Source organism: Galendromus occidentalis, unplaced genomic scaffold (assembly GCF_000255335.2).
Source record: "Galendromus occidentalis unplaced genomic scaffold, Mocc_1.1 scf7180000077509, whole genome shotgun sequence".
NCBI lineage: Eukaryota > Metazoa > Arthropoda > Arachnida > Mesostigmata > Phytoseiidae > Galendromus > Galendromus occidentalis.
Genome location: NW_003805497.1, coordinates 50,429 through 60,463, shown reverse-complemented (window position 1 = coordinate 60,463; position 10,035 = coordinate 50,429).

Sequence of the window (10,035 nt, the reverse complement as noted above, 5' to 3'; positions counted from 1 at the left end):
CGGACGAACTCTGAAAAATCTAGCTGATACGAATAGGGGAATCGTGGAAGTTGAGATCATGCAACCGAATCGCCTGAATCGACTACCGGATCGGGACTCCGTATGGTGGACGGAGGTCGATTTCCGGAATTCATAGCGGGCAGGAGGATCTTCCCGATTCGCTCGAACGGGATTAGCATCAAGCAAAGACCGTCCACATTGAGAATGATCGGAGAGGTCTCAGGAGCAGTTTCTCGACAACTTGAGCGCAGGACTTGTACCTTGAATGATCTTATCCCGTTCGTGCGCCTAATCTGCATTCTCAGCTCCAGACTTTCCACTTTCTTATTTGTCGAGAGAGGAGCATGCTGACAGATGGAGATTCCGACAGCGCAGCGGTCAGATCGGGAGACAGACCCTTCGAGACTGTGACCAGATGGAACAGGAATAGAGTCGAAAAGTTCATATTCCGAACTTACACATGCTCATTGTTCCACAGACATCGGGATGAGTGATGGCTCGCTTGTCGACTCGAGTTTCTATCAAGCTCAATACTGGGTTCTATGCAAGACTGTCCGGGGCCCCTACCGCGCCCAGGGGTCAATTTTCATGGTGGTGGCAGAGCTCAGCGGCTTAGTGATGCCGCGGATCGGCGCGCAATCGCTCATCGATGCTCCGGAAGTCGCCAAGCTCACTCAGATGAGAGACTAGGATTATTTCTTCCTTAGAATCGACCGAGTCCCCATAGGAGACCTATCGATATTTCACTGTCTGGCGAATAATAGGACGGCTTACCGATGGGACATCCTGATGAGTCTCTGGGGAAGCTTCTTCGAAAGTCTTTCGGGAGAGACTTGGAACGCTTCCTTGTCCACCCATTCTTGCCGCTGACTTGTGAGACTTACAATTGATTCATGGAGCTCCGAAACCTCTCACAAGGAAATCCGCTGAAAACTCCATATCTCCCTCCAATGCTGGACCGGGCTGCAGAGTCCTACAGATCCTTTGATTTTTTTTATTCGATCGAGATCCCGTTCCGGAATACCTACCTAGTACCTAGGCATCGATGCTTGGTGGCCCCTCTGACTGACTACCGACGAATCCGTTTTTCCCGTTGCGTCCTTTTCTACCTTGGAACTCGATCGATCCACCAGGAAATTCCTCAAGATTTGTGCCGAATGAGTGGGAAGATGATCATCTTACTCTGAGCGCGTCGGCAGCCGTATAGACGTCCAAGTGCTGAATCGACTGAGCGTCTCATCTTCGATGGCGTGTGAGGGATACATTTCCCGTTTGGCAGCGGCGAGGAGAGAGATCGACACTCTGGGTCTGTGATTTCGGGCTTCGATTTTTTTCTCAGTCCCATTACGTATTCAATGAGAGCAACGACTATGATTAGCCCGGGTGTCACGGCCATGAAGACCATGAGTCCCGAAAGTTGGGGTAATTCCAACGGTTTAAACGTATTATCTGGGATATGCGGCGGCAAATCCAAGATATTGAACCTCTCTTTCAACTGATGGTGCAGCCCCGATTCGAAATAGTAACTCAGGAAAGCAGAGATTGGCCTCTCGAAAGCGCAATTCTTCTGGAAGAACCAGCATTGAGGCATAATAAGGACGGACTCCGAGCTGACATGGACGCTCCGATTGCGGTCGAAGCGATTGAGCTCGTAGATGAGGAACGTTGATTCGAAAAGCCAGAAGTCCTTGTATTCGCCCCTCCTGAGCTTCCCGATGACCGCCGCCGCACTACCATTCATGACGACCGAATGATCGAAGAGAGGTTTGGCCTCTGAGCCGAAGGTACTCTCAGATTCCTGCATTCCTTTAGACATGTAACAACTGGTGTTGTGCTCGCTGAGGTAGGCGAGAAGGTCCGAAACTCGATCGATCGCGTCCTTGAAGGGAGTCAGCGTCGTGAAAGTGACCCAGACTCCGTTGAACATGGATGTGAAAGTTAGCGCCATGAGGGACCAAAGCACCAGGAGCGCTTTGATCTGCGACGGGACTCGGGACGAGCAGGTCATGGCCAACGTGCACCAGGGATGGAAAAGACGACTCATGTAGAACCAGACCAGGGTGAGGAACTTCAGGAAACTCCCCGCACCCAAAATCAGGAAGCTCACGAAACTGAGTAAAATCGCAGAAGCAACCAACAGGAACATGAGTTTCAGGCCGATGGAATCGAAGACGGTGCTGATGGTGACCGGCTTGGTGTCTATGCGTGACGCGAAAGGCACAGAATTGATATCGTAGCAGAAACTCTCCGAGAATAGAGGGAGCCCCTCCGGAATCGGTTTCTGATTACTGAATGACATGACAGCTGTTCGTTTCAGGAGAAAATCAAGCATTCCGTTAAAGGTCCCGTTTCTGTTCACTGTGCCTCCGGTCGTGATGTTGGTCCGGTTTCCGATGTAAAAATACGTGAAATTCATCGCGGCGCTGATATGCCGCAGCATAACGTCTTCAAAGCCTCCGGTAACTCGCACCCGTAGCGATTGATTGGTGTCTTGAAGTGTCAGGTACGGGCTCCGGTGGCGAACCACGATCGAGAGCTCCTTCTGCCTTGGGTCCCTCCGACGGAGCGCATAGGCCAGTGGATCGGCGAGCTCAGCTTGTTGGAGTTTTCCGGCGAGCCCGCACTTATTGCATACGTATTGGCTGGGGGCAAGGCTGAAGATTGTGAGCTCCTCGTTTTCGCTGGAGGTGTCACGAAATATGATGAGAGTCTCATTCAAATTAATGCGTTTATCCGTGACGACAAGAGCGTCGCAACAATTCCGCAGCCAGGGGTGCATCCTCATTTCTCCTCGAACCGAACAGAAGACAGCCAGGAAGGGATAGCACGTACCCACCAAGAGCTCCAATCGAGCTCTGAGATCCGAGACGTGAGTCTGATCGATGATGAGAATGACTCCGATATGTTTCTCATAGGGATTCACCTCTTCGTACGACCTCCAAGTTTGGGTGAACTCGTCGTCGGTGGAATTCGGCAGCAAGCAATACTCGGACTGACGTCTGATGCAGGGTATATCCCAGCATATGCAGTCGGTGTTCTTGTCGTAAAATCGTTCTTGGTACGGATTCCGAGAGAAGCCGATTTTGTGAATTAAGACTGCTTCCTCGGCGAAGGGTAAGCCCCCTCCGAAAATGAACTTGGACGCTCGACACGAGCCGGAGCAGGTTGAGCACAGGAGACACAAGGAACAAATCAGAGTCACGTCGAGAGGAACGAAACCAAAATGCATATCTCAGACGGACGCGAACGATTGAATCAGGGCGCCCGACTTATCCACTGGGACCCGTTCGGTGTACCGCCGGTGCGTGGTGAGACATCACTGCAGACCGATGTAGTTTTCGTGTCAATTCCAATCCACCGATGCTGGCCCGAGAGTGCGACTGCGCACGGCAAGAGCCGTTCCAATTCCCGTTTCGCCAATGCTCGATCGAGAGGGGGAACTCTCGTTCCCCCCACCCTAACCCCCGAGAGCGGCATGAATCCCAGGGTTTGATACTGTCAACTTCTCGGTTCTTCTATGGAAGATGCCCGACCTTGGCGGAGCCTCTGCAAGTCCTGATCCTTGAGCTTGTGCAGCAACCGTCAAAGAATCAGCTTTCATCCATACTGGGATATCGAACGCATTAGCGCAAACACAGACATTGGATCACTTCACTTCCGAAACGCCTCAAATCATCGCCGCACCGTCCTCAGATCGATCCCATCGGTCCCATTCTACGAGTGTCCCATACTATCCGAGTGTCGAGGGTAATCCAATAAAGCTCCCCCGGGTTGGAAATACAAAGCTGCAGAGACACTCGCGAGACCGAATGTCGTGAGTAGTCACGAGTACGTGGCAGGACGCCCATGCCCCTGGTCGGGATAGCGTGCCGGATCTCCGAATCATCGCCAGCAACGAACAAACATAAAGGCCGTAAAACAAAATCATCCTGCATGACTCGTCGGGAAATCTCAGTCTCCGCGATGTGATGGAGTGATGTTCTCTCTGGACGTGGCCTTCTCCCTCTGTCTGAGCCTCGAGTTCGAAGCTGACGTTTGCCGTTCTGGCTGATGCTTATGTTCCGAGGTAGTACTTTATTTTTCCCTCGGCTGCAGGAATGGTGCGATGTCATCGTGCTCGCATAAAAAAAATCCCCATTAAGCGTAGTCGAATCCTATTCAGCCCAGAGCGACGAGACTTTGAGAGACGGAACCACGGTATTCACGGTAGCTGACATGAATCTCATGAAGTCTCAGCGGAGCGAAATTCGTCGGACCCAAGCCTTACGAAGCCGATCAGTCTCGAGCGGTGCGGCAGGGCAAATCTCTCAATCGTGGTGCGGAACCGCGAAGCACATTTGACTTCCGCCGAGACGGAGGAGCCTATGAAAATCAGAATCTTCGAAGTTTTTGAGCCACTTTCGGTGGAAGATATCGCGGGGGCGATGAATGTTCCCCAGCTGCGAATCAGACGGCCCTGACTGCCAGCGGCTAATCATTTTGGGATTCTCGGGGGAGAGCGCAATCCTCCTTATTGTCGTATTCATGCTCTATTCTCCGTCGGCACCGCGTCGCTTGCTGAGGATCAGGAACGTGGATGCCTCAACGACATTGTCGTGTCGTTCTACTCGTATGGACGGCTTAACTCTGGCTTCGGCCTCGTGCTGCTCATGGGACGCGGAGCGCCGGGTCGCCTCCGGGGCCTGATCACGACACAGACTTTCAAGGCTTCGATTTCGGCTCCTCTGCTCAGACCTCTATGGTTCATATTCATAGCAGCATCGTCTATCGAGAGAGTGATCGACGATTCCGCTGATAGGATAGCCTTCATTGTCGAGGAGAACTCACCCTGTTCCTTGTCGCCGGATTTTTTGTATCCGAAATAAAAATCTAAGCGCGGCTGCGGAGCCGATCTTCGACCGGGATGGGATGGGATAGACATTTTGAATCTATGAACGGATGTCCATCGTGCACCAATCGAATGATTATTACTCGGTAAATTGGATCCACATTCCCGAGCTGGCGCACTGTATTTCGAGTTATTCGGAGTCTCTAAGAGTTTCAGCAGAGAACATTCGGTCGTCATACGATTTTAGATGTTGTGAAGCCACGCAGACTGATAGAAGTCTCGACGCGCTTCTCTTAGGAGGTATTCATGCGGAATCAGGATTTGGGCTCGTCCTCGTGTCGTAATCGTATCCAGGAGCCAATGAATTCCGTTCAGAGCATGCAGAAAATTCTCATGTCGATGCTCTCTGCGATCGTCAGCGTGCTTGAACATCAAGGGGAAGCTATCAGAATCCCAGTGTACCAGGAAGCCTTAATCCGAGAGTAAGGGTCCCGCCGCTTTGAAAAGGAAGCCCGCCCAGGTGAACGTGAGTTCTCTCGCGGAACACTGGAACTTATGTTCTCACATCGATAGCAAGCCTGTGGAGATTCCCGTCTCTATTGTGTCGGCAGTACGAGACAATTAGATGCCGCCAAAAAGATCTCGAGCGAATATGCCGACAGAATATTCGCTCAAAATAAGAAGGAGAAGAATAAATTCCGTATGCTGCGCAAATTTTCGCCTCGCGGCGGCCGCGAGAAAGTTGAATTTGGTCGAATATCGATCTGTGCGCCCGCGGTATTCCAGGGAGTACGCCGCGGCCGGGGGACTCGGGCGCGTTTCGGTATTGAGCTTCAGAGTCCGGTTCCCTTTGTGTTCCCATGAATCCGTCTCTACTGAAGGGAGATCGACTCACGGATCTCCGACGAGGATCGGAAGTCGACAAACACACATCGAGGCCGATGGAACTTTACTCGCGATCGTGTCATCTCCTCTAAAGCGAGGTTCAGGTGTTTCGGGAGAAGGCGCGTTGGAGATGAATACATTATCCAATCAAGAGAGAACATTGAAGAGCTTTTTTTCTCACCCCCGTCCGCACCTCGTGCATTAGGAACAACTTCAACAAGTGCGCCGTCAGGCACAGAGAGAAATTTCCTCGTGTTTCATCGAATGATTCCGAGTTGGAGGATTGGGAACCGGCGAACAACCACACCAGACCAGTCGACCGCCCGCAGAAGGAGAAGGGAGAGCGAGGCGAAGAGAAATTGCACGAGCCGAGGTGGTGAGTAGCTGCACTACCAACTGAAGCGCGATGTGCATACCAAACAAGCTCCGAGACACCCGTATGCGGAAGCTCTCCATCCGCAGCACATAGATCGTCGCAGCGCTCATAATCCCGCATTTCTCTTGGACCGTCTAACGCTCTGATAAGCTCGAAATCCGCCACAAACAGATGGTGTTCGGATTTCGATGGGAATCAACTGGACAAGAGCGTAGAGTGACCGTTGAAAGAGGAATCTCTCCCAGGAGAAGCATGGGGTAAAAATATATAATCTTGATTTGTGACTCCCGCTCATGATCGAGGACCCGATACATGGAGGAATTCTTACAATGGGGGAAGTTCTGTGCCAGCGTACGACGCTTCCATGCAGAGACCAAAGCAAACAGAAGGGTAGGGACGAGAGGCGCACAAACATCTGCATTCCATTGTGAATCACTGGTCACTCATGGACAGAGGGTCCGAATTCGATGAAGGCAAATCTTGACGGTGTAACAATACAAATTGGATTGCGGTGCAAAAAAGCGGCTCGAAGAAGTTGATAATTCTCATTTAAAATCAAAACCCGTCCTCTCTCGCAACTTTCCCGTGTCTCATACAAACATTCGCCTGCCGACTGCTTGCAAGATTGCTCGTCGTGCGTCGAATCGCAATGCTGCCGCTGCGAAGAAGTCCGTCATCCGACGAGCCATGCGGCGAGAGAAACTCGGGGTAGGTAAACAAACGGAGACAAAGAAAACAGAGTCCGACGGAGGGAAGCAAATTTCGACGATGAGATTGTGGCAACTTGAAGCTGTACACAATTCCGCTATTGTCTCCGAAGGAAACATAGATCTCGTTTGATGATGACATCTAATAAATTCTCAATCCGTGGAGCGCTCGGTCAGGCTGAGATTCCAGTTCTCTGGTGCTGCAAATTCAAGCGACATTATTCCTCCTAAAAATGTCTCAGAAGCTGTTGGATTCATTCTCGTTCGGAGTCTTCCCCCTTTCGAGTCCAAGGGGAGTCATTGTGTCCAATCGGAACCACTCTGAGGAAAGTTAATTTCAGTCCCCCGGTTCACAGTGGAGCATCAGTGGGACGGTGCGACAATACCGAGGTGAACAGGATGTCAGGATGACGCGATGGGACCCCTCAGAAAAAATGCCGACGGGCGAGTAAACAACACTCGTAGACGATAGTCGGATGGAAGCAGGAGACGATGAGAGCTAATCGAAAACGAAGTCGTGACGATAGAAGCAGGGAGATAGTAACACTACAGACCAGCTGACGACGGTTTCAAAATTCGAGGAAAACTAACTTGAACGCAGCAGAGGGCAAGGGAACGAAAATTACTTGCTGGAGAGACTGTTGCTCTCTCTGGGACCTGGGAACTCACACGGGGGCCAGCGACTGGAGAAGGGTGATCCATCTATAAGGGACATGTTCGAAAAATGCCACCTGCCATAATCCGACCCGGGCTCAAGTCGATCGCGCTCATGATCGTGAGCCTCCTCGTCAAAGATTTGGTATTTTGGAAAGGATCGGAAGTACATGTTGCGCTCTTTGCGTAAAAGAGGCAATGCGGTCTCCTAGCCGCAGGGGGATTTTCGAAGAGCATACGTCCCCTGCCTTCGAGGAATCGCGGAGCCAGACCTCTCCGTCGTATGTGCTCCGTAGCTCTTTTTCGTCGTTCGCGGGCGAGATCGATTTATTTGCCTCCTTCCGCTCACAAGAGCTCAAACGGACCCTTTGATGTCGTGGGGTGGAGTTTCAGAGCCTTGTTTCCTTTCAAATTTCTTAGAGTTTGTATGCGGATCTTCTCCCTCGGTGTTCTCAGACTAACGTTGACAGCTCAACAACAAAAAAATCCATTCCAGAAAGACGTTCGTTCCTAGTTGACCCATGCTTCGGTGATTAGGTACTGAGCCCGTACATTCATTATTAGAGCTCCGAAGTTCAGGCACTCGAAAATCTCAGAAATGGCAGGCGGAAAGGCACTGGAAACCCTCGAAAAATTCAGTGCAGGTTTAGCTTGATGCCAAACCTGTGGGTTGCGTAGAACTACGTCAACGTGCTCAAGGGGACTTATCGCGAGATCGCGATGAAGTCAATGAAACAAATCGAGGGAAGATTTATTGTTTCAGTCTATGATTATGAAATCGAGATTCAGATGGCTGGAGTGTGGCTTTAAGATATAGTTTCGCGATGAATTCCGATCCTGGATTCTGATTTGGGGTCCTCATAGATAAGTTTCAACCGACAAAGTCCCGATCCAGGAGATAAAGTCTGGCCGCACTCTTCCGGAGCCGATGAGGTTCGATTCCAGGTGAAAATCTTGGATCCTCAACGATATGCTCCTGTTATCTCAAGTCTCGACACGGAGGATGGAGTTCGGACGCACTCTCATGAAGCCAATGAAGTTCGGTCCCGCATGAGAGTCCCGGGTCCTCAACGATATGTTTCTATTTTTATGAGTCCCGATCCAAACGATCGAGTAGTCGAGCGGAGCCGTAATTTGATGTATGAATTTTATCGCAGTAAGTTTCAAATTCGGATGAGAGTCCCGAGCTCTCATTCAGCGAATGAGGAATATAGCTCCTTGCTCAAAACCTCCAAAGTTCCTCGGTCCTCACTGATGAGGGAATAAGGGATGAAAGTATAAGCCGACGGTGAAAAGGGAAAGTCGAATATTGCAAGCCGTTGGCTGTATCGGATCATATTCTGCGTCCGGATTCGCCGTGGCTGAGATTCAGTTTTCCGGCTTTGAGCATCTGAGACGGTTCTGGAGCCGAATCCTGTCTATATGGTTTCCATTATCTAAATGATTCAGTTCGGTCGTGAGGTGACCTCGCGGCAGCGCGTATGCAAATGTAGATGTGTCGGGCGCCCTGATAATCCGACTCGCCTCCGGAGTTGCGAGGGAGACGATGTGCTGATACCCCAACCCCAATACAATGCCTGATATTCCGCCGCTTCCGTACCACGATCGTCAGCTCACTCAGTGGCGCAATGCGCGATCGTTCGCTCCGGCACCCTTGAGTACCACAATCCATCATCACGCACCACGTTGGTTTCAATGTTCCATGATTATTAATAACTGAGGTGATTTGAAGGTTCCAGAGGTAGTTTCCTGGACACGTAGTCGCGGGGAATTCAATAGCCTCTCTGACAGTTTTCCCTTGCCAGATGTCGCCTGGAAAGCCTCCCGCGATTTCGAAACCCTCAATCCGAAACCATTCGTGCATCCGTAACCAGATCCGTCACATTTTTTTGGACAGCGTCCATAATGACGTAGTTCTACGTCAAAAGGCACTGAAACTAGGCAAAATAGGCGTTATAGGCAGGGAAACAGACGCATCGAAGCGTCCATCAGTGTCGTATTGTGAGAATTTCATGTGCTAACATGGATTCCCATCGGTGAGTAATCGACGCTGATCCGATACGGGCATTTCACAAGGACAAATTTTTTTTGCGCGCTCTGGCGGAGCATCGGAACCTGTCGAGAGCAAGATGTGCTTTTGGAAACTATGTTCGCCGACCTCATCTCATCACCGTTCTCAATAAGAAGCCCTCAGTTTCCCCCGAATCCTCGGGATTCGGCCCATCAGAGGCTCGAAAGGCACTCCAGGCACGAAAAAAATGAAACAGGCATTTTACATCAAAAAATGCCGAAAAAAACAGATATGGGCATCTAAGGCATAATGCCTGAACTTCCGAGCTCTATTCATTATCGAGCCTCTCTGAGTCAGGATTCGGAATCGATCACTTTATCGCTATGGCAGTGATGGCAGCGAGAGCTCTTCAGACTTTAGGTTCAAAGTACTATCGACGCGGACGCATCGTCGGAAGAGGGCGAGAGTTCACAAACCCGCGAAAGCTAGCACCCCAAGCGATAGCGCTCAGAAGAGTAGGAATTCAAGCCACGCTTGTCGTTGGAGGATCAAAGAGAAAAAAGAAGAACAACTT